We start from the raw sequence: 25,012 nt of genomic DNA on the forward strand, positions 1-25,012 counted from the left end.
TCCTCCAAAGAAAAGACATTCCACGCCAATCTTCTGAAATTTCATTTTACAGCCTTGGGTAGTCATGTCAAGAAAATGAGTAACTATTTTGAAGTCGAAGTTTGAGTTTAATTTTCATGTTTGGGTTTGGTTTCTTCGTTGGGTTCTTGTGCATCTTTGAGGCCATTCAGCCCTCCTTTTCTGAGGTTGATTAGGGCTCGTTTTCTAAGGCAATGCATGGATACATTATCCATGTTCTAAGGCAGTCTACGACTCGCATGTCTGAGGCTATTGTGGCCTTGTTACGAGGCAGTTTCAACCTATGTCTAAGGCTACCATGGCCCTGTTCTAAGGTAGGTTCGACCTATGTCTAAGGGCTAGTTCGACCTTCCTAATCCAAGTGTTCTTTCTTATGCATTCCATTGGTATTTGGACCTATAAGGCATGGGTCTGTGGCATTTTAGTGGTTTTGAAGGAGTCTCAGCTCAATATTTTTTACAGTTTCAACCTCTCTTTCAGGATCATTTTGTGGCAAGACCCTGAGGCCTATTCAGCAAACATTTGTGCGTAATTTTTTAGGCTAATCCTGAGGTTGGTCCAATAGTCCCTTTTTGACAAATCAAAGACCAAATTTCAAACATTTTCTAAGACAAATCTAGGAGCATCCTTGAGATATTTCATACACTAGTCTAAGGCCAACACATTGGAGATTCCAACACAAATTTCAAGCAATTCTCCTAAGCCCTAATTTTGTACTTCTTAAGCATATAAGGGCTTTATTTTGGTGACTAAACCTAATCCATGTTGAGACTTATTTTAAGGATATATCTCTGAAACATTGGAAGATTTTCAAAGCAAGTCTAGCCCTTTTCTCTTGAGGCAACTTTGATCTCACAATTCAGCCATTGAAGCAGTAAGATATTCAAGCATTCTTCTAAGAATTTAAGATAACTCTACACATTGTCTTGTGGAAGGTTCTTTGCATTTTGGCAGCAATACCAAAGCAATCTTTCTAAGGAGTCTTTCATTGACTCTCTGAACCCTAATATTTCCTAAGGCCTACTCTGTTGTACTCAAGCTATTCTTTAAGTATGAGATCCTTAAGGGTTGATTTAAGTTCAGAAAGGCATTGAACAAGGTTTGTGGAAGGACACTTGAAGTTTGTGTTCTGGAACAATGTAATGAAGTCTGCTCATAACCCTTTTTGAGTACAGATCTTGAGGAGTGTTGAGGTAGGCTGAGATTTGACAGCTAAGCAAGGTCTAAACTAGTTGTTCAAAGTATCTAAAGTTTGTGGAGCCAGAATTCAGAGGTTGTCCCAAGTATGTGGTATTACAAGTATTGAATGGTTGCAGTGTTGGAATTGCAAAGGATCCCTTTTGTAGACAGTTTATGATTCAAGAGTATTGGTATTGTGTAGGACTAAAGCTTGTCTAAGGCATTCCTTGTTGATTTTTGAATTCTAGGTTGATCCTTTGACACATATTCCTAAGGCCTGTGACTAATCTTTGAAGTGATTTAAGCCTCTAGTCATGATAGAGACTGAAGACTCATATTCACTATAGAAACAAAGTTATATTCGTCTTCTTACTAAGACATCTTAAGAAGTAGTATTTGTTGGAAAGGCATTTGTGGCAGAGATGAACTATTTATATACAGAGGTATGATTGGTCTTTATTGTAAAGGTCCTCTGGCTAAAAGGCAGAACATCTGAAGTTTGGCTTGACTGTCGTGATGTTGCTAGACTTACTTGAGTTTGTCTATTAGATATGCATTACCAATTTACTAAATTGTTGAGAGTATGGAATAGTATCGGTGTCATTACTATTATGCATTTATTGGGTGCGAAATTTTTTTATTGATGTTATAGCACTGGTAACTTAAGTGTCACAAAGAACTAACTTGTGTAATCATCATTGTTGGAACTTTTGGTCTGTTGAATTGTTTACTGATGAATGTTAGAATAAGTATTTGTTGAAACATGATCAGAGTTGTTTCCTAGGGTTATAATTGTTGCAGTGCATCTATGGTATTGGACTGCTCCTATATTGCTACTATCATGCTCATGTATGTTGTGCTAGGGTTTTTTCCTAAACAAAAGATCTCAAGGTTTGAAAGAGAATATCCTAAGCAAAGTTGTTGGGGCAAGAGTTGTATATGGTAGGGTTATTGTTAAAATTGGAAACTAGGGAAAAACTTCATGTGGGTCATCTTATTCATGGATGATAATATGTTCATTAGATTCCTCTCATCGATAGGTGTAGGATTGATATAAAGATAATCTGATTCTGATAAGTATTCATGGAGATATGAATTTATTTTGATTATGGAATTATTACCAAGCCGACCTACAACTCATGTAGGCTTAGAAGCCCAATAGTCGCATCTATTAAAACACCAACGTTGTGTATAAATATAGGAGGACTTTTCCTCATTTGGACTCACTCATCTCATCACATCTCTCTCTCTTTACTGTGCAGAAAAGAGTCTTTTCTCTACTGTGTAGAAAAGGGTCTCTCCCTCACACATGTGAAGCCGGAAGTTGCTAAAACTGAAACTGCAACTACAGAAGTGAAGTTTGACCTGCGTGGACTAGAAGATCTCCTCATCTGAACTACAATGTAGGTTCATCTGAACCTCCTCTGAAAGCCACAACTTTTGGTGGTGGAATCAAGTCAATCCGATGGACGGTTTGCAAAATATCGACAGGCCTAGTTTGAAGGAAGCTGCTGAAACTGAAGCTGCAACTGCAGAAGTGAAGTTTGACCTGCATGGACTAGAATATCTCTTCATCTGAACTACACTATAGGTTCATATGAACCTCCTCTGTAAGCCGCAAATTTTGGTGGTGGAATCAAGCTGATTCGACGGTCGGTTTGTGAGATATCGTCTGCCCTAGTTTGATGATGAAGCTGCTAATGCTGATGCTCCTGATCTAGGGTTTGCTACTACTGATATAAATCAGATTTATTGTACTATTTATCTCTATTGAATTATTGAATATAAAATAATATTTGATCAAAGGGTTCCCCACACATTGTGGGGTTTGTCCCTGGCTAGCCACCACATCTTGTGTCTCTTGTCTTGGCTTGTTTTTTGTTGATCATTTAATGTTCTATCCACATTTTACTTTATGTACATGTGATTGCTAATCTGTGGAATATAATAAGAAAAAGAAGTAAACTGTTATAAGCATAGAACATAACATAACTTAACATGGAATCAGAGCTGAGGTGAAGACAAAGCCCGAGCAAGTGCAAGAGCAATCATTGAAGAGAAGATTGGCAAGGCTATCCTAAAATAACTATGGGGTTCTCAACACTCTTTCCTGCCGAAGACAAGCTCCATGAGAAAGCTGACTATCACGGATGGAAGATGTCTATCGATCTAACCTTAGAAAATCAAGGAGTGTTAGACCATGTAAGAGGAAATATTGTTGAGCCTCCATCAAATGCTTCCGCTGATGCCTGGAACAAATGGAAAAATGGAGAAGTCAAAACGAAGAAGATCATCAGGGACTCTATCGACAGGCACTTGGTGGCTTACATATCTGAACTGGACACCTCAAGGAAATCTACGATAGACTGGTGAGTTTATTTAAAGTTAATGATGCAAATCAAGTTTTGTTTCTTAGAAATAAGCTGAGGAAAATCAAGAAGGGTAAAAATGAGAGTATGCAAGCATACTTCTTAAGAATCACCAAGATCAAGAACAATCTCCTATCTATTGGGGAGACTATACTGACAGAGAAATGGCACTCACAACTCTTGGAGGACTACCATCCGAATGGTAAATGTTTAGGACTACTCTTCTGAACAATAATGTAATTCCTGGTTTCGAGGAATTAATGGCTAGATGCATTCAAGAAGAAACAAGGGTAGAAGAGCAAGAAATGCCCTTTCCTAAAGGTCCTCCTGCTGCTTTTTCTTCTCATGCTAAGAATAGAAATAATCCTGGGTCTAAATCGAAAAGAAAGGCTAGACCTAAGGGTGGAAGAAAAGGACGATGTTACATTTGCAATAAATCAGGTCATTATGCAAGGGAATGTCTTGATAGAAAGGACTCTCACCATGACGATGATCAAAATCCCTCTCACGGTAATCGAAGGAATGGAAAATTCAATAGCAAAGGTAAAAGGAATGCTGGAAATCAAGGAAAAGGGCAACCATTCAAGAAGGCTAGAAAATCCAGGTATGAATCTAACACTGTTGACAATAAGCAGGCTGAATATTATCTACCAGCTGCTCTATCCACCTCTGCTCCTTCGGACTCAATGGGAATTTGGCTCATTGATAGTGGTGCCTCAAGACACTTCACTGGTTACAAAGAAGTACTCCATAATCTGGTAGAGAAAGAAACTAACTTGGAAATTGTCCTTGGAGATGACATGAAATACCCCGTGAAAGGTGTAGGCAATGCTTCTCTCCAATTGAATCAAGGTAATACGATCCACTTACAAGATGTATTATATGTACCTGATATAAAAAATAACCCGGTATCCATCTCGACAATGGAAGACAAAGGTTACAGGGTAACCTTCAGCGATGGCAAGGTATGTATATGGAAAAATAATGTTAAAGATGCTTTCACTCTTGGGTTTCGTGTTGATTCATTATGTCAGGTCAATGGAAGTCCGCTAGGTGTCATGTCTTATGACACATCTCTTTAGTCTGAACTTTGGCATAGGAGGTTTGCCCACCTTCATTATAAAGCTCTACTTGGTGTAATACAAATGGTGATAGGGATGCTCGAATTCCGAGTAGAGAAAGAAGATGTATGTCCAGGATGTGCTGAAGGAAAGCTCAAAAGGAGACCATTCCCCTCAAGCCAAAGCAAGACCTTTGATATATTACAGTTGGTTCACTCAGGCATATCTGAGGCTGGCATTAAGAGGGAGACTACTACACCACATACTCCTGAGCAGAATGGTGTGGCGGAAAGGAAGAACTGTACGATTGTGGAAGCTGTCTCTATGGGTAGATGATGTAACAATGCCTGATTTGGAGGAACCCATGGATCCTATTTATCCACCTGAGCCTTCCTCTTCTAGGAAGAGGCCTTCATGGCTTAGGGGGATACTTGATGATGCTGAAGGACATGCTGCACCCTGAGGAACCTTCCGTCAAAGTAAGAAACCTAACAGGTATTAGGGATACCTGACCATCATGAGCACGATCATACAAAATGAGCCTTCATCATTCTTAGTTGCTGTCAAGAATCAAGTATGGAAGGATGCTATGACCATAGAATATGAGTCTATTATGGAGAATGATGTCTAGGAAGTAGTTCCCAGACCCCAGGACAAGACAATTGTCACTTCTAAATGTCTTTACAAGATAAATCATGTAGCAGATGGAAGTACAGAAAAGTATAGGGCTCGTTTTTTTGCTCGTGGTTTCTCCCAGAAGGAAGGTATAGACTATGATATTTGCACCTCTTGCCAGATATATGACTATCCGCTTGATCATAGCCCTTGTGGCTTCACAAGGATGGAACCTACATCAGATGGATGTCAAGACTGCGTCCTTGCATGGTTCGATTATAGAAGAGGTCTATGTGGAGCAACCCGAAAGATTTGAGATTTATGATTGAAAATCCCATGTATGCAGGTTGAAGAAGGCTCTCTATGGGCTGAAGCAAGCACCTCGAGCATGGTATGAGAGGATCGATAGCTACTTATTGAAGCTGGGATTCACTAGAAGTGAAGCCCATCCTAACCTTTACTTTAAGGTTGAACATGACAAACCTCTCAGACTGGTGCTATACGTGGATGACCTCTTTCTAACAGGTGCATACCCTCTCATTCACAAATGTAAGAGGGAGTTGGATTTTGAATTTGAAATGAAGAACCAAGGACTTGAAGTGTGGCAGAAGCCAAGGGAAATTTTCCTATCTCAAGGAAAATATGTGGTGAAGATTCTGAAAAGATTTGGTATGATGGACTACAAGCCTGTGACTACCTCGAGGATCTTAACTTTCAGAAGTTATATGGTAGTGATGTCGGACTAGATTCGGGAAATGCCTCTGAGTTTCAAAACTCATTCACGTTGATGTTCTTGGTGAACCTCCGTCTGAACATATGTTTTACAGTTAGCATTGTGAGCTCATATTTGGTTGAGCCTCACTAGATTGGTGCCAAGAATCTTCTGAGAGGTCGTCAGGACACAATCTCTCATGGAATGAGATACACTACCGGATATGTGAGACTATTTGGATACACAGATGTTGATTGGGCAAGCAATGTGGAGGACCATAAGAGCACTTCCAGGTGTTGTTTCTCCTTGGGATCTGCTTCGATATCCTGGATGAGCAGGAAGCAGAAGTCGGTGGCCTTGAGCACCGCCGAAGTAGAGTATATTGCTGCCAGCATGGCCTCCTGTGAGGCAGTTTGGTTGCGAAAGCTCTTCAGTGAGATGTTTGGATTTACATTGGATACCACCGTGATCCTTTGTGACAACCAGAGTGGGATTTGTTTGTCAGAGAATCCCGTATTTCATGATCACTCCAAGCATATTGATATCAAATACCACTATATTCGAGATATGGTGCAACGGGGATCTATAAGGCTCCAACATATCGATACAGATGAACAGGTTGCCGACATTCTGACAAAACCCCTTGGGAAAGTAAAATTTATGACTTTCCGAGAACAACTTGGAGTTGTTCAAAGACCCTCCAATGAGGGTCATGTATGATGCATTGAGCTCTGGGAGCTCCAATGGGGTGCAGGGTACTTCTTGGAGCAGCATATGAACATAGGATAATTCACTATCCCCTAATGGTATACATGTACACCCCGTGGTGACATTGTAGCAGGATTGATGTGTTCTCCTGTGAGGCCTGGATTGATGTGTTCTCCATGGCAACTGTAGCAGGATTGATGTGTTCCCTTGTGAGGCCTGGATTGCTGTGTTCTCCATGGCGATTGTAGCAGGATTGATGTGTTCTCCTGTGAGGCCTGGATTGATGTGTTCTCCATGGAAGCTTAGATTGATGTGTTCTCCATGGCGATTGTAGCAGGATTGATTAGTTCTCCTATCGAGGCATCTTACCCATGCAGTTTGGGACTCATGGGAAGTACCTCTCATCTGATCAATGAGCAGGGAAATGAAGTTAGGGACCATAGTAGTACCGATGGACGCATCGTTGTATCTACCGTACTCCCTATGCTAGGATGACCTCCGTTGATCTGGGATCAATGATACTGGTCTAGGACCAGTGGTAGGAGTTGTACCGTACTATGACACTGACTTTGGGTCAGTTGAGATTGGTCTGGGACCAGTGGTACATACTCTGAGACTGAGTTCGTGTCAGTACAGTACTGGTCTGGGACCAGTGAGGGTGGTACATACTATGACTCTGACTTCGGGTCAGTTGAGATTGGTATAGGACTAGTGGTACACTCTCTGAGGCTGCGATCCTAGTCTGGGACTAGTGGTAGGAGTGGTACTTACTATGAAGCAAACTTCGGGTCTGTTGAGACTGGTCTAGGACCAGTGGTGCGCACTCTGAGACTGACATTGAGTCGGTGGAGGATGACACTGGTCTAGGACCAGTGGAGTTGTACTCACTATGACGTTGACTTCGGGTTGGTTGAGACTGGTCTAGGACCAGTGGTACATACTCTGAGACTAACTTTGAGTCAGTATGATACATCCTCGATCATTTCTTCTTCTTCATAATTCGGACAAAAGTAGAGCAGAATAGAACAAAGCAGAGCAGCGCATAACAGAGCAGATCCGTACAGATCAGTACAGGGCAAAACAAGACAAAGCAGAATAGGAAAAAGAGACCAGAACAAGGCAAGGGTTAGGCTGTACAGGGCAGTGCATTTGATGGATGAATAGTAACGACCGATAGTAAATTGTAGATGAAGTTCTCCCTAGTTGAGAGGGAATGTTAAAATTGGAAACTAGGGCAAAACTTCATGTGGGTCATCTTATTCATGGCTGATAATATGTTCATTAGATTCATCTCATCGAGAGGTGTAGGATTGATATAAATATCATCCGATTCTGATAAGTATTCATGGAGATATGAATTTATTTTGATTATGGAATTATAATCAAGCTGACCTACAACTCATGTAGGCTCAGAAGCCCAAAAGTCGCATCTATTCAAACACCAACGTTGTGTATAAATATAGGAGGAATTTTCCTCATTTGGACTCACTCATCTCATCACATCTCTCTCTCTCTACTGCGTAGAAAAGATTCTCTTCTCTATTGCGTAGAAAAGGGTCTCTCCCTCACACATGTGAAGCCGGAAGCTACTAAAACTGAAGCTGCAACTGCAAAAGTGAAGTTTTACCTGAGTGGACTAGAAGATCTCCTCATCTAAACTACATTGTAGGTTCATCTGAACCTCCTCTAAAAGCCACAACTTTTGGTGGTGGAATCAAGTCAATCCGATGGACGGTTTGCAAGATATCGACAGGCCTAGTTTGAAGGAAGCTGCTAAAACTGAAGCTACAACTGCAGAAGTGAAGTTGACCTACGTGGAATAGAAGATCTCCTCATCTTAACTATGATGTAGGTTCATCTGAACCTCCTCTGTAAGCCACAACTTTTGGTGGTGGAATCAAGCCGATCCGACGGTCGGTTTGTGAGATATTGTCTGCCCTAGTTTGATGATGAATCCCCTAATGCTGATGCTGCTGATCCAGGGTTTGCTACTGTTGATATAAATCAGATTTATTGTACTATTTCTCTCTGCTGGATTATTGAAGATAAAAGAATATTTGATCAAAGGGTTTCCCCACACATTGTGGGGTTTGTCCCTGGCTAGCCTCCACATCTTGTGTCTCTTGTCTTGGCTTGTTTTCTGTTGTTCGTTTAATGTTCCATCCGCACTTTACTTTATGTACATGTGATTATTGATCTGTGGAATATAATAAGAAAAATAAGTAAACTGTTATAAGCATAGAACATACCATAACTTAACAGTTATTTATACTGAGCCAAGATTGTATTATTTGATGCCAGTATCTGTATGATTGTTTATGTCCACTACGGTGAATAGTTGAGCAAGGGTGGTAGGGTGGTGCAAGGAGGAGATTGGAGTCCCCTTCAAGATGGAGCCTGAGAACACTTCAGGGTGACAAGGCGGTGCTAAGGAAGGTTGGAATCTGTGCAGGGTGTTGGAGCATCCTTTCAATCAAAGTTGATAAAATCAGGGCATTAGAGCATCCTTCCAATTGGAGTTGGTAAATATGGGCACTGGAGCTTCCTTCCAGTTGTTGGAGTTGGTACATCAGGGAGTTAACTTCCTTCAAGTTAGAGCCCATAAACCTGGGGGTTAAAGTCTCCTTCAGTCGACGTTGAAAATCTTGGAAGTTGGAACTTTTCCTATTTTGAAGACCTATATTAAGTAGTGTTCGGTGATTTTTCTCCTAGAAGGGTTTCCACCTAAAAATATCTTGTCTATTGTCTTGGATGTTTTGTATTGTTGAATGGTGTTGTTATTTGTTCATGTGATGTGATGCTAACTTATGTTTTAATCTAATGCTAATGATAATCAATGCTTTGTGAAGTTAAAATTAACTAATTGAAGTGAAATATTGATTCACCCCCCTTCCCCCCTCTCTGTATTTCCAACAATGAATTATCAAAGGGAAAGAAACAAAACTACTTTTTGCAAATTCAAATGTAGGCACTCATTAGATTTTGCATCCAACAAGTGCTTACACATGAAATTTGAGTAAGCATATAAGGAAATAAATAAAAAATATGATTAAGAAAAGTAGTTTTCTTCCTTTCCCTCCAAAAATATTTAACCTTATGGTTGACATCATCTTCTTGAATCCTAGTGGTTCTTTTAAAGTTGATTTTGATTGTACATTTTTTGTTGAGGCCCATTTTTTACCTCAAAATTACCCTAATGGTGTAACCTTCATTTTCAACTAAAATTGGCCTATATTGAGCTAGATATTTCTAAACCCATTACCATTTTCATCTAAGGCTAACCTTATATTGAACTAGGTATTCATAAACCCACTCTCACTTGTGTTGAGTTAGGTATCCATCAGCCCACTCACGTTTATATTGAACTAGGTATCCATAAACCCACTCTCACTTGTGTTGAGTTAGGTATCCATCAACCCACTCTCATTTGTATATCGAGTTGGCTATCCATATCCCACTCTCATTTGTATTTAATCCATGACCAATATTATTTCAGATTAGGTACCCATAAACCCACTCTTGTTTGTATTTCATCCATGCCCAACCCTACATTGAGTTGAGTATCGATAAATCCACTTTCATCTACAACCCACTCTTCAATTTAATGGGGGGTTGTTGTGAATGGTTTTATTTTCACTCAACCAAGGTTGACATACGATTTTAATAATTATTTTATGTATTAGGAATGGTTTGTTAGAAATCTACTCACCCTAGGTCCTCTTGTTGTAGCTTTTTTGGGCCCTTTGCCAGCTCCTTTAGGCCTTCGACCCCTCTACTAGCCCTATTGTTTGCTCCTTTACCATTCAACCAACCCTGCTTGTTGCTACAACAACCTTAATCAACTCTTTTTCTATCTCAGCCTCCCTATTTTTACCTTAAACAGGCCAGTGGATGCCTCCTTGAGCCCAACAAGCTGCTACAACAGCCCTATGACCCTCCTCCTTGCTTGTTATGGCTGGTTTGTTTAAGCCTGCGGCCTATTCCTTGGTTGCAGCCTCACTTCAAGCTAACAACAGTCTACACAAAACTTCTATCTAGCCCTTCCCAACCAACAAAACCTTAAGCAAACACGGCTTTGTCCACAGATCTATCCTTCTTCAATTGTGGCTTCTTTTGTTTCCTCGGCTAAGTCACTTTTAGCCTTGATCCTCACAAGAAGAACACTATACACTTCCAAGGGGTGTGTCTCTTGGCCTTGCTAGCTAAAACCGACTTGACACCTTATGCCAACAATAATTAAACTGGAATTATAAATGTTTTCCTTGGGTTCAAAGCCCACTCACTTAAGATCCAAAACCCCAAACTTGGGTAAAAATCCCATTAACCAAACCAAAAAGCCTCAAGGGATTTTACAACTGGAAATACCTTCCGAACTACCAATATTTCAACATGGCTAAGACCAACCTAGTCAATATTCATGATTGTATTTCTTGGTTTGGTTAAGGCTAACTTAATTAGCCCATAATCCCTCTTGGGTAAAACACCATAATCTTGAGTTGTGTATATATGCATAGCTCTCATTTGTGATTTCACAAATCTTGTGATCATTCTTTATAAAAGTAATTTGGCCAATGGGCACCATAAAATGTTGCACTCTCTTGTGATTAGGTTATTTCTCTTTCTAGCATGTTGCTCTTGGGTTATTTCTCTCTAGGTGGTGCTGCTTTTCTTTCTCTTTACTGCAGATTTAGCATTTACTGCTTGGTTCCATTCAATCCTTTCTCACTCCTATGAATTATCCACTAGGACACCACAATCATAGTTCAAATTTAAAATAGATATGAATGAAACTTATCTACATTCACTTGCAGTCTATTTCTAACCACAATGATGAATGATCAATTTTTAATTGAAATTAACTGTGATCAAGAGCAGGGATGTATACAAGTACATATATCCATACCATTTTCATATTTCTTGGTAACAAGGTGTATATTTATATTCTCTTTATATATTTTAGTATGCACACAGGCATACATATAGGAATATGTGCCTATACAAACACATAATACTCAGGAAAGGAAACCACCAAATTACCAAAAAAATTGAAACTGTTCTGCTTAGATTGCAGAACATTCTCAAATTTTAGACTGCATTTTCAAACAGGAAGGACTCGAATAAGTAGCCAATCTCCAGAAATTGGACAAGAGCTCTGCTTGGATACATTGTTCTTGGGATTCATTCTACTCATAGCTCTGGTTTCCAATGAGAAAAGATGTATTCTCGTGCAGATCCCTAAATTTATTTTCACCTGAATTCTATTTTTCAGGATCTTTTTGTTGTTCTAAGAGTTGTACCATACGGACTGAATGGTTTGATGTTGCACAAGCCATGTCACAACTTGCCAGAATGAGTTGAATTATACATTTAGGAATCCGCGTGAATAAACTCTTAGTTGTCAAAGTGTCTTTAAGATCCCACTTATTCATTTAAACTAAGTGAATAACTTAACCATTATTATTATTATTATGAACAAAATTTTGATAATTAAAGCTTACAAAGGCTTGCTTTAAGAAGAAACAACATTGCCCTCAAGTTCTGATATGAGCTGCACATGCTTTAAGAAGAAACAATATTTCCCTCAGGTTGTCCATCTTCCAAAACCCATTTATTAGTTCACATAATTTATATGAAACAATTATCTAAATTCCTATGATCAAGAGTAAGATCATTTATATCCTCAAGAGGCATACACTTGAACTCTGAATAATGTTGTTACATACCTCTCTAAGGTATGTATATTGATCTATTCATGTTAAATTTCTAATGCATTTTGTTGTAACGTTCATGCAGTATCCTTTCAGGAACTTAAAGAGTTAGTTATGTTCCACTCTTCTTCAGCAGGCCTCTAATGATTTTGATAGGGATAGGTGAGGTTGATGCTGTCAAGGAAGATTTGCAAGTTCAAGAAGAGAGGAAGGCAGAAATTCATGCCCAAAAGTGTGTGCACACTCCTCGTTCCTCATGAGAAACATTTAAAAACATGAGGAAAAGGAGGCCAACCCTTGTCAGCATGAGCATTCCCACTAAGATAACAAAGGCCATCTTCTTCCTATATCATTACCTACTCCTTGTAATATATTTTCTAAGTAAATTTCCTACGAATGCATTCTAGAGAGTTCAGACTTCAGACACAGATCTTGTTGAGTCTGGAAAATAATTACCATGGCATAAGAGAGTCGATTTATCAACCTGGATGCCAAAATAATGTGTTAGATTTAATTTATGAGTGTGAAATTTAACTGCAGTTCATTATGATCTTTTTCTAACAAAGGTTATATACAAATTTTAACAGCGATCAGTTTCAATCAATCATGATCAACTTTGAGCTATAGTTAAAGTCAACATGGTCAATATATAACCATATGGTCAATATATTTAACTGCAGTTCATTATGATCAGTCTCTAAAAAAGGTTAAATACAACTTTTAAGTTTTAACAGCATTCAGTTACAATCAACTGTGGTCAGATTTCAACTATAGTTAATTTCAACGTGGTCAATATATAACCATAGTTGATTGACATCAAGGTCAACAAAAGTAGAAGTGCATGTGTATGGATGCCTTTTTCTTTATGGCATGGTGTATATTCGATATATCTTTATACATTTATACAAAGATATCTACACACACATACATATATACATACATGTGCTACAAATAAAACACATCAATATTTTACACTTAGTACTTATGTATTACGTTGAGTTGCCCAGGTTCATGGGTGCATCTACACACAAACATACATATATACATGCATGTGCTACAAATAAAACACATCAATATTTTACACTTAGTACTTATGTATTACATTGAGTTGCCTAGGTTCATGGGTGCATCAAAACACAAACATGCACATCAAAGTTGCATGGAGTCTCTTGTATGGGGACATTCTAGCACTAGGGTACTAGAAATGTCTAGTACCCCAGGTTCATGGGTGCATCAAAACACACACATGCACATAAAAGTTGCATGGAGTCTCTTGTATGGGAACATTTCTAGTCCCGGGTACTAGACATTTCTAGAGATGGGGTACCCGGTACAAACCTCCAAAATAGACTATGCCAAGTGCAGGTATGTACATCAATATTTTACACTTAGGGGTACTAATGTATTACACTGAGTTGACCAAGCTCATGGATGCATCAAAACACACACACAAACACATCAAACTCGCAATGAATCTCAGGTATGGAGGGCATCTTTAGTACAGGAACTACCAATTACAAACCTTGAAAAATAAAGCATGCCAAGTGCAGGTTTTTTGTGTGTGTGCGCGCATATTAGCTTGTTTGGTTTGACAACATCAGTCAAAGATGCAGTCTGATAGGAGATCACAGGATCCATTCCCATCAAATCCTTTGAGGTTACCATCTGCTCATTTGAGTTGTTGGTTAATACCAACATCCATCTAGGACTCTGGGGAAGTTGGTGAAATTCTGTGAGCTTGAAATGAATGCCAACAACAAGACAATGGTGTACGTTCCATAAAATTATTATCAGTTGCAAGAAGATGGTACTACAATAGAAAACTGCCCACAACTAAAAATTGAATCCCATGGTAGCAAAATGGTGCACACATAGCAAAATGCAGATACCTATTGCATACAATCAATGTCCACAACAAGAAGATGATGCCTGCATGGCTAAAGAAAGAAAATGGTGCCCACTGCTTACTGTCCAGAGCAAGAAGGAGCCAAAACATAAATTAAATAATAAATAATGAAAAAAAATCAGTTCTTGCAACAGCAAATAAGCACCCCAAGCTCCAAATTGGGGCCCAAACCACTCACCAAATGACAAACAATGTTGCTGCATTTTTCATCTCCATGGTGGAAAAAATGATTGTTGGGCTCTATTTTCAAATTATACATGTTCCAAACAAGGTTGAGAGTTAAGAAAATAAAGCATTGACCTTTTTTAACTCAGATTTGTTTACAGCCAGTCAGGAGTAGCCTGAGTGGTTGGGATTCATGGTGCTAATGCCACCCACCTCAGTTAGAATTATAGGTAACCTTGCTCAGTATGGTTTGTGTGCTATCAATAGAGGCTGGGGGGGTTTTCTAGGTAGCAACACTATGTGATTCTTGGTGGCACCAATGATTGTATGTTCTAGTTACTGATTTCCCACTTGATAAATTAAATAAAAAAATTAATATAAAAAATATATATGTATGCATTTGTTGGTTTCCTATTGGGTACGTGCCCAATGAAGGCTTTATTTTCAAGTTATGTATGCCCCAAAGAGTGTAAAGGGTTGAGCAAATAAACCATTGACCTTTTCTGCCTTAGATTTTTTATGTTAGTTTTATTCTACAATTGAGGACACACATCGAGGGCTATAGTCCACAAGATATTATTTTAACTGGAGATTAGAGAAATAATGTAGTTTTTTTCAAGTCCATCCAACAAAATATAGCAGGATGCTAGCAGAGTTGTTGTGAAGACAACAACATTCTTTTCTTCCAAGAATGGGCAATGGGAATTTGACAGTCTATAGAGAAGTCAGAAAACCAATCATACCACAATTTTAAGGGAATTAATTAGCCTATAAAATAGGAACATCCCTTGATTTGGGTTGGGGTCATTGGTTGCATCCCCAGAGAGCTTAGGAGATGCCTGTATTTTTCCCAGGTGAAGGATGGGCATCTCCCAAGCCACACCGGGGACAAGGGGCACATCCCCTTTCCAAGTTCATGTAGCCTATTGCAAGGGATGTAAACCCTGCCTATTGAGGTATCATTTACTCATTTCCTTCTTACTTAATAAGGAACTGTCCCCAATTCTGTTAAAGATCAATAAATCTTTGTTCAAACGTAAACTGGGAAATCCATTTAGCTTGATATGGTAGAGTCATTTTTTGACCAGCCAAATAAATTGTTGTGCTTGCTTCCTATGGTTCTAGTTCAGGTATCAAAAAACACATCTTCTCAAACTGAACAACAGAACTCTAGAATGGTACCTTTCCCAGTGAGACACATGCACCTCTTCGTCCAAGTGTGCTAGCTCATTAAGTTTCATAATATTGATGCTAATATCAAGAATACCAAGGTGCACTTGTAGATCAACACAAAAATCCTTGTCAACCCTCAGATTTTCCCCATGCAAACAAGAGGGTTAAGAGCTAGCTCTCATTGGGCTGGAATTCAGAGTCGGCTTTCAGAGTTTGCTACTTCCACACAGGTCAGAGCCGGCTTTCATAGAGATCAGATGGAGTTTGCAATGATTTCAGCCAATTTCATAGTCAAAGATATTTGACGGCCACTTTCATCAGTTCTGGAGGACACTACTATTTTTAGTAGCTAGAGTTCAAAGGCTTTAATGTCAAAGGTATGAGCTCATGATTCTGATGAGCTATTTTTGTGCAACATGTGAGAAATTGCTATTTTTAGTAGTTGAGGTTCTGAGGATCGTACGAATATTTCAAGCATGTATCCAAATCACAGTATTCAAAATCGGCTAGTTTGAACCAGAAACCTGTCAAACCGGCCAGTTCAATCGCTGAAGGGTGTTGAAAAATGTGTAACTAGCTTCAGTCTTCATAAATATGAAATGTACTTTTGATTCTTGTATTTTGTAAAATGAAAGAAAAATTATTACTGTTGTTTTTGGAGCATGGGTTTCATGCTCAAGGTCTTTTATTTTAGAGGTCAAGCACCCATTGAGTGCTTCTAGGGTTTGTCCTAGGTCAAAAAATCAAAAGATTCATTGTCATAAGTTGAAGACCCCTTTGGGCACATTGTAACTTGTAAAAAGAATAACTTTTGTATTTAAAAGTGTCAAAATACCCTCTCAAGACCAAGTCGGCCTGGCAGCTGAGAAGTCGACCTATTTTGAGGAGCCACGTCCACCTTAGAAGCCTATATAAAGGAGGGAACTCGACCTCCTTTGAACACACATTCACTTCTCATCATCCAAGAAAAGGAGAAGCACAAGGAGGCTAGCAAAGAAGGAGGATGAAGAAAGAGGTTTTTGGGCTAATTCTCTCTCACATGTGCGAAGAAGGAAGGCTAGGGTTTGTTGCTTCAAGGTCAAAATTCTCTAATTGCTAGAAGAGGATCAAAGTTGTTGGAAGAAGGGTCGATTAGGTCACCTACTAGCCCTAGACATGGAAGCAAGTCAAGAAAATTTACTGGGAAGCCTTGGAAGGCTAAATTTTGCTCACACGTGTGGGTGCAATAGTAGTTGCAGGGGGGCAAAAATTTCAGACCAGTAGTGGAGGCTAAAATTCTGAAGCCGGGGGTCGAAGTTGTGTTGTTGGAAGAGATTTGACTGGGTTTGACTTGGACAAAGGAAGCACGTCATCAGGATAGGTCAAACTTTATCTTGGAAGGGTATTGTTCTTGGTCTAGAGGTCTTGGAATTCGTCAATTGAAGAATCTATTAGAAGAGAAGAGATTTACGAGTTTTCCTCTCAAGTGGAGAGGTTTTGGCCCTGACTTGTAGCCTATATCCTGTGTTCTTGCGTACTATTGTTCTTTTTGTTTTGGTAGTTGTTTGATGATAAGAATGAACATAATCATAAGAGAAGAAGCTAATAAGTGAGAAAAAATAAAAATATATCATAAGCAATTATCATAGAAGGAAAAATCATTCTAACTACTGCCCTATAGATTTCTCAACATGGTATCAGAGCTAAGGTTGGCTAAGGTCATAATGAAAATCTCTACTACAGTGAAGAAGTTCCTAAAGAAGTGTACAATGGTGGCAAGTCATCTCAAGAAGGGCATCAAAGAAGTATGGGATCTCTTATTTTCTATTAAGAAGTAAGTGACCAAGACATCTACAAAGGACAAAGGACTATTTTCAGCACTCACTGGCACATTTCAAGATGAGAATATTTGGGTAATCGATAGTGGAGCATCAAGACATATGACTGGTCAACACAAGCAACTAAAAACATTGTCAAGAGGAAAGTCCTCTTACTCCGTTAAGCCTGGCAACAATAAGAGCTACCCTGTAAGAGGAATTGGATCTACCTCGCTAGAGCTAGAGAATGGAGGAAATATTCATCTCAACAATATCATGTTTGTTCTAGGTTTGCATAAGAATCTTCTTTCCATTTCATGTCTAGAAGATAAGGGAGATAGAACTGCTTTCATAGATCAAAAGTTTGTAGTATGGAATCAAGCATAGAAGATGCAAGGATGATTAGGATCCATGAAGGAAGATTTTACAGATTGTTAACTCCCCTCGCTCAAGCTTTGGTTTACATAGCCCATGTGAACATTGGAATAGAAGATTTAGTCATCTTCACTACAAAATCTTACCATTAGAAGAAATTTTAGCCTAAAAGTGCCCATGAAATTTTCACGTGCATAATATGTAAACCAATCAAAATCCTTTAAATTAAATAAAAGGTACACGTAAATATTTTGGAGGGAAAAGAAAAGAAAAGAAAAGAATATTTTTTTAATTGTATTTTTTACTTATCTCCTTAAGTTTACTCAAATTTTAAGTGTAGACACTCATTGGATCGGATGCAGAATTAAATTCCGCATCCAACAAATACCCATTATACATAATTTTGAGAAGGACCCACATTGATAAAAAATGAAGATACATTAGAAAACATGTTGAACACGTTTTTTAAATGTATCTTCAATTTTGATCAATGTAGGCCTTCTCAAAAGTATGCATAATGGGTACTCGTTGGATGCAAAATTTAATTCCACATCCAACAAGTGTCTACACTTGAAATTTTAGTAAACTTATAAGGAAATAAGTCAAAACTACAATGAAAAAAAGTAGCTTTCTTCTTTTCCCTCCAAATTACATAACTATTATTTTATTATTTTCCTTAGGAGGCCACTTTTAGGTTGAAAAGTCCTCTAATGCAACCCTAAATTCAATAGTGAATGGCATCCCTGAACTAAAAGAAGATCATGAAGGAGTATGCAACGAATGTGCATTGGGTAAAAAACCCAAGAGACCATTTGGAAGCATTGCTTCAAGGTCAAAAGAAATTTTGGATCTCATTCATTCTGATGTTTGTGTCCTGTGACTCCAAAGTCTCTTGGAGGTCATCTATATTATGTAACATTCATTGATGACCATTCAAGGAAAACTTCGATTTATTTATCGAAATCCAACGATGAAGTATTCATCAAATTTCAAGAATTAAAAGCTAAAGTATAGAATCTTACAAAAAGGAGAATCAAGATTTTAAGATTTGATAATGGAGGAGAATACACATCAAAGGAAATTATGGCCTTCTATGAGGAGTCTGAGGTTAAGAAGGAGCTAATAGTCCCATATAATCCCGAACAAAATGAAGTCGTAGAATGAAAGAATAGATCCATTGAAGAAAGTGTAAAATCCATGTTACATTATCAAAATTTGCCGAAATTTTTGTGGGGTGAAGCTACTAAGACAACTATATACATATAAAATCGAAGTCCCTACAGGTCACTAGATAAAATGACTCTCGAAGGAGCATTCACTGGGAAGAAACCAAGCGTGGACCATCTCCAAATTTTTGATTGTCATATCTATATTCATATACCAAAGGACAAGAGAAAGAAGTTGGATCCTTCAGGCACGAAGGTAACATTTGTTGGCTACAGTGATTCTTCTAAGGCCTATAGGATCTACATAAAAGCGCACTGAGTAGAAGTTAGTCAAGATGTGATATTTGATGAAAGTATTGCATTCAAGAAATAAAAGGATCTCCCTATGGACTCTGATGACGAAGAAATTCCTATATTTGAAGAAGAAGGTACTAGGGAGGAAGAAGAATCAAATCATGAAGATGAAAGTCCCAGTAAACCGGTGCAACCTGCAATCATTCCTGAAACTAGAAAGAGAATTAACTGGTTGAAATCCACTCTATTAGATGCAGAGGGACATGGAGCAGTTAAAGGCACATTCAGAGAAAGCCAGAAGCCCAAAATATATTCTGGGTATGCAGCATATATGACCAAACTAATAGAAGCAGAGCCATGCACCTTTGAAGAAGTTGTCAATCATCAAGAATGGAAAGATGCCATGAATGAAAAAATCAATCGATAATGTAGAATTGGGTTTAGGAGATCGTACCTAGGCCTGAAGACAAACCTGTGGTGACTTCCAAATGGCTTTACATGATTAAACATGCAACAAATGGAAGTATTGACAAGTATAAAGCAAGATTTGTGGCTAGGGGCTTCTCTCAACAAGAAGGCATCGATTATGAAGATACATTTGCTCCAACATCAAGATATATAACTATACGCTCATTGGTATCTTTGGCAACATCGATGGGATGTAATATTCATCAAATGGATCTCAAGACTGCATTCATGAATGGCACGATTGATGAAAGTATATATAGAGAAACCCTTGGGATTTGAAGTCAAGTATGGAGAGGCTTATGTTTGCAGGTTAAAATTATATGGCCTTAAGCAAGCACCAAGGGCATGGTATGCAAGGATGGATACATACCTACAAAGATTGGGCTTCACAAAGATTTATGTTGATCTGAATCTCTATATCAAAGTTGTGAAGGATGAGCATGTAATCATTCTTCTATACGTAGATTATCTTCTCTTGACAAGTGTGGAAGATTGAATCCAAGAATGCAAGAAGTAATTAGGAGCAAAATTCGATATGAAGGATCTTGGGTTGATGCACTACTATTTGGGGCTAGAAGTTTGGCAGGGACTTGGGTGATTTATCTAGGTCAAGGAAAGTATGTGATCAAGATGTTGAAGAGGTTTGACATGATGGATTGCAAACCTATGATGACCCCCATGATCATAAACTTGAAGAGGATAAGGAGTTATGAATCGATTCCAATGGATCCGACCAGGTATAGACAATTATTTGGCTCATTGATGTACTTGATGAATACTCAACCAGACATGTTTTGCAGTAAATGTTCTCAGCCAGTTCCAAGTTGAGTCGAAGCATGCTCATTGGATAGCAGCCAAGCATATACTAAGATATCTGCAAGGAACAATCCACTACTACCTGCAATTTGATATGAGGAATGATGTCCACTTGATTGGATATACAAATTCCGACTGGGGAGGCAGTGAGTAGGACAGAAGAAGCACTACAGGGGGATTTTTTAGTTTGGGAACCTCCACGGTCCAATGGATGAGCAGAAAGCAAGAATTGGTTGGTTTAAGTAGTGTTGAGGTTGAATATATTGTAGCCTATGAAATAAGCAGAGAAGTTTTCTGGTTGAGGAAGTTGTTGTCCAACTTGTTTGAAGGACCAATAGACCCTACAGTGATACATTGTGATAAAACCAGTTGTATAGGATTGTCTAAAGACCCAGTGTTTCATGGAAAGACAAAGCATATAAATAACAAGTAACACTGCATTCAAAAGCTAGTACAGGATGGTATGTTGCAGCGACGGTATATCTCCACCGATGAGCAGGTAGCTGACGTATTGACAAAATCTCTTCCTAATAAGAAGCTTGTGTATTTGAGACAAGCTTGGTCTGGTTGATATATCCTCCCTAGTTGATAGGGAGAGATAAGCACATCATTCTTGTCTTCACTTGGGAGGAAAGAATGGAAGATTGGGTAAGCATTTGTCACGCACTACTCTTTGAGGATGATGTAGGGAATCCAAGATAAGAGTAGTCGAGGACAAATATTCTTTGAGGACTGGCTATCCAAGATAAGAATAGTCCTGGAAGGACATACTCTGTGAACACCCAGGTGGGGTATGTGCCTTGAGAGATAATGATGATGGTGTTTATAAATCATTGGTCTCGCTAGCATTGTGCTCTGATCTTGTGGAGAGATAGAGTTGTTAGTCAAGGCCTTGTTATGTGACAATGTTGGTTGTTATGATGCTAAACAAATGGGTTACCAATCTGAATCTTCTTATGAGATCTCTTCAGATTGAGAATTTCCATGTACCATTTATAAATACCTCTCTAGTTAAGAGGGAGTGTTGAAAAATGTGTAACTAGGTTTGGTCTTCATAAATATGAAATGTACTTTTAATTCTTGTATTTTGTAAAATGAAAGAAAAATTATTGTTGTTGTTTTGGAGCATGGGTTTCATGCTCAGGTATTTTATTTTATATGTCAAGCACCCGTTGAGTGCTTCTAGGGTTTTTCCTAGGTGAAAAAATCAAAATATTAATTGTCATAAGTTGAAGACCCCTTTGGGCACATTGTAACTTGTAAAAATAATAACTTTTGTATTTAAAAGTGTCAACATACCCTTTCAAGACCAAGTCGGCCTGGCAACTAAGAAGTCGACCTATTTTGAGGAGCCATGTCCACCTTAGAAGCCTATATAAAGGAGGGAACTCAACCTCCTTTTAACACACATTCACTTCTCATCATACAAACAAAGGAGAAGCACAAGGAGGCTAGTGAAGAAGGAGGACAATGAAGAAATAGTTTTATGGGCTAATTCTCTCTCACACGTGCGAAGAAGGAAGGCTAGGGTTTGCTGCTTCAAGGTTGAAATTCTCTTACTGCTAGAAGAGGATCAAAGTTGCTGGAAGAAGGGCCTATTAGGTCACCTACTAGCCCTAGACAAGGAAGCAAGTCAAGAGAAGTTGTTGGGAGGCCTTGGAAGGCTAAATTTCACTCACATGTGTGGGATGTCGTAGAAATTGTAGGGGTCCAAAAATTTCAGACCTGCAGTAGAGGCCGAAATTCTAAAGCATGGGGTTAAAGTTATGTTGCTGGAAGAGATTTAACTGGGTTTGACTTGGACAAAGGAAGCACATCATCAGGATAGGTCGAACTTGGTCTTGGTCTTGGAAGGGTATTGGTCTTGGCCTCGAGGTCTTGGAATTCGTCAATTGAAGAATTTATAAGAGAAGAGATTTATGGGTTTTCCTCTCAAGTGGAGAGGTTTTGGCCCTAGCTTGCACCCTATATCTTGTGTTCTTGTGTACTATTTTTCTTTTTGTTTTGGTAGTTGTTTGATGATAAGAATGAACATAATAATAAGAGAAGAAGCTAATAAGTAAGAAAAAGTAAAAAGATATCACAAGAAGTTATCATAGAAAGAGAAATCATCGTAACTATTGCCCTATAGATTTCTCAACAAAGGGGATGAAATGGTTGAAAAACTGGGTTAGCCTGATTTGCGGGCTAAGATTACCGGCCATAAACCAACCGGTTTATGACAGACCCAGTCAATTTTCACATAAACCAACCAATTCATTACCAACTCGGTTGCAAACCCCACATGAGTTGTTTTTTGGATTTTCTAAGCAGTTTTGAGGGAAGCAAGGGGCTATTCCCCTCAAAAGAAACCCCTCCAAACCTTTAAAGGGATGTCTCCCCCCTCTCATTTGACTCTTACATCTCAATCGTAACAGTGTTTTTAATCAATCGTAATGTTAAATTCTTAAAGTAAAAGTGGCATTTCATCATTTTAACTAACTTTTTATCATTACCATGACATGACTCACAATGTTTGAGAATGGTTTCAACCTAACTGGATTTCATATGGAGAAACTAGATTTTTAGATATCACTCAAAATCCAACAAACTTAATGGTTTTCAAGATTTAGGGGTTTGTAATGTTTCCATTTGAATTTGTCATGCGTGAGAGTATGAAATTGGCATTTGATCAAGAGCATGAATCCCTTTAAATACCTTGATGTTTGTGGCATTGATTGCTGAACTTTGTTGATGTTTGTGGTATTGCGTGTTGAACTCCTATACCATGGCCTTAACAAAAATGTACCCTTCATCCACAGGAAAATAATTGGTTAGGCATGTTAAGATTTTTCTACCATATTATAAAGTTGAGAAGATGAACCCTTCACTCAAACCAAAATCATTGGTTATGCATGTTAAACTTTTTCAATTTCTACCATATTATAAGGTTGAGGCTTTGAACAATCCAAATCTAAAAACTTTGAGCTAGATGATGTTTATGTACCTCTTGTTGATGATCCCATTTCTAGTAGTGTTGAATCAATGATGAGTTTTATGAGTTATCATGTTGATCAGAGATTTGTAGTTTTGAAGTCTAGTTTTGCTACTACTACTAACTGAGGTTGCAAAGGAGTCTAAGGAGTCCTTCGACTCTGAACCAGAGGATGTTTATGTAGCTCATGTTGATGATCCCATGTCTAGTAGTGGTAATGAGTTTGAACATGATGAGGAGTGATCATGTTGATCACCGATATATAGACTTGTTGTAGGCCAATGGTCCCATAGCTTGTAGCATTGTTTTTAGACTCTGGAGGACATTTAGAGCCTTATTAATTATGTATTTTGTTGTCGATATGTATTGCACTCGGTGCCATGTTGATATATTCACCTTTACATGGTATATAGATGAGAAAACTTTGTATATTTTGTCTCTATTGGTTTGGAATCATGGTTTTAACTCTTAAAAATAGTTGTTTTCGTTAAAAAATAATTATTTCATGTATTCTTTTTTAAATCGGTTCACTGAGATCTTGCCAATCCAATTTTTCTGATTTCGGTTCAAAAATCGGTTTGATAGGTGGACCAGTCCAGTCACCGGTTCTGGTTTTGAATACTATGATCCAAATTCCTTGCAGAAAATCAAATTCAATGAGCCTAACTTCATTGACATGCAAACATTTTTTGATTTTTGGAAATGCTTATTTTTAGGCGTGCTAGATTTGGCAAGGATCCTCTAGCAATTCCAAACATTTCTCATCTTTCCCTAAACTTTTTGGGGGACTGTTATTTTTGGCATGACTATTTATAGCTTGTGGTCACCATGTACGCTGACAAGTGGATGTGCTATGTGGTAGTTATTGAAAAATCTAGGGGCAGGAAGTGTAGGTGATTTCTCTGCTTTTGATAATTGTTTGTAGTGTATTTTTACTTCACTAGATTAGCTTCTTATTTCACTTGTTTATTATTAGTGTTTTCTTCATCAAACAACGACCAAACCATAAAGAACAATAAGACAAAGGACACAAGATATAGGAGATCAACCAAGGCAAAAACTGTTATAAACATATTTGGGCACTACAAACCCAATCACATATGTCCATAAATCAAGGGCTTCTAAAACCATAAAAGTGTTGTTTCATACCCTAAAGGATCAAGGTCAACTGATTACATCATTTCCCAGAAGTTCTCCCTGAAAAAACTACTCAGAACTGGTCAAAACTGGACCATACAGACTGCTCCATGCTGGGGGTGTGATGCATCTCACCTGTTACAAACAAAGGGTGCGATGCATACTGAAAATCCCTTTTGTAGGTTGTGATGAGCGAGAGCAGACAAATGGCAGAGGCAGTTTGCTAGGTGGAAACCCAAAGAATCTTCTAGAAACTGCTCATATGACACTTGCCTCTTTGAATTCGCCCAGGGATGAGTAAGAGATCATGAAATCTCCAAGTGGAACCAAGAACTATCAGTGAAATGACACTAATCAAAATCCCAGAAGCTG

The sequence above is a fragment of the Pinus tabuliformis genome, chromosome 9 (assembly GCF_031772625.1).
Source record: "Pinus tabuliformis cultivar Carrire ecotype Pingquan chromosome 9, CPIR1, whole genome shotgun sequence".
Classification (NCBI taxonomy): Eukaryota; Viridiplantae; Streptophyta; class Pinopsida; order Pinales; family Pinaceae; genus Pinus; species Pinus tabuliformis.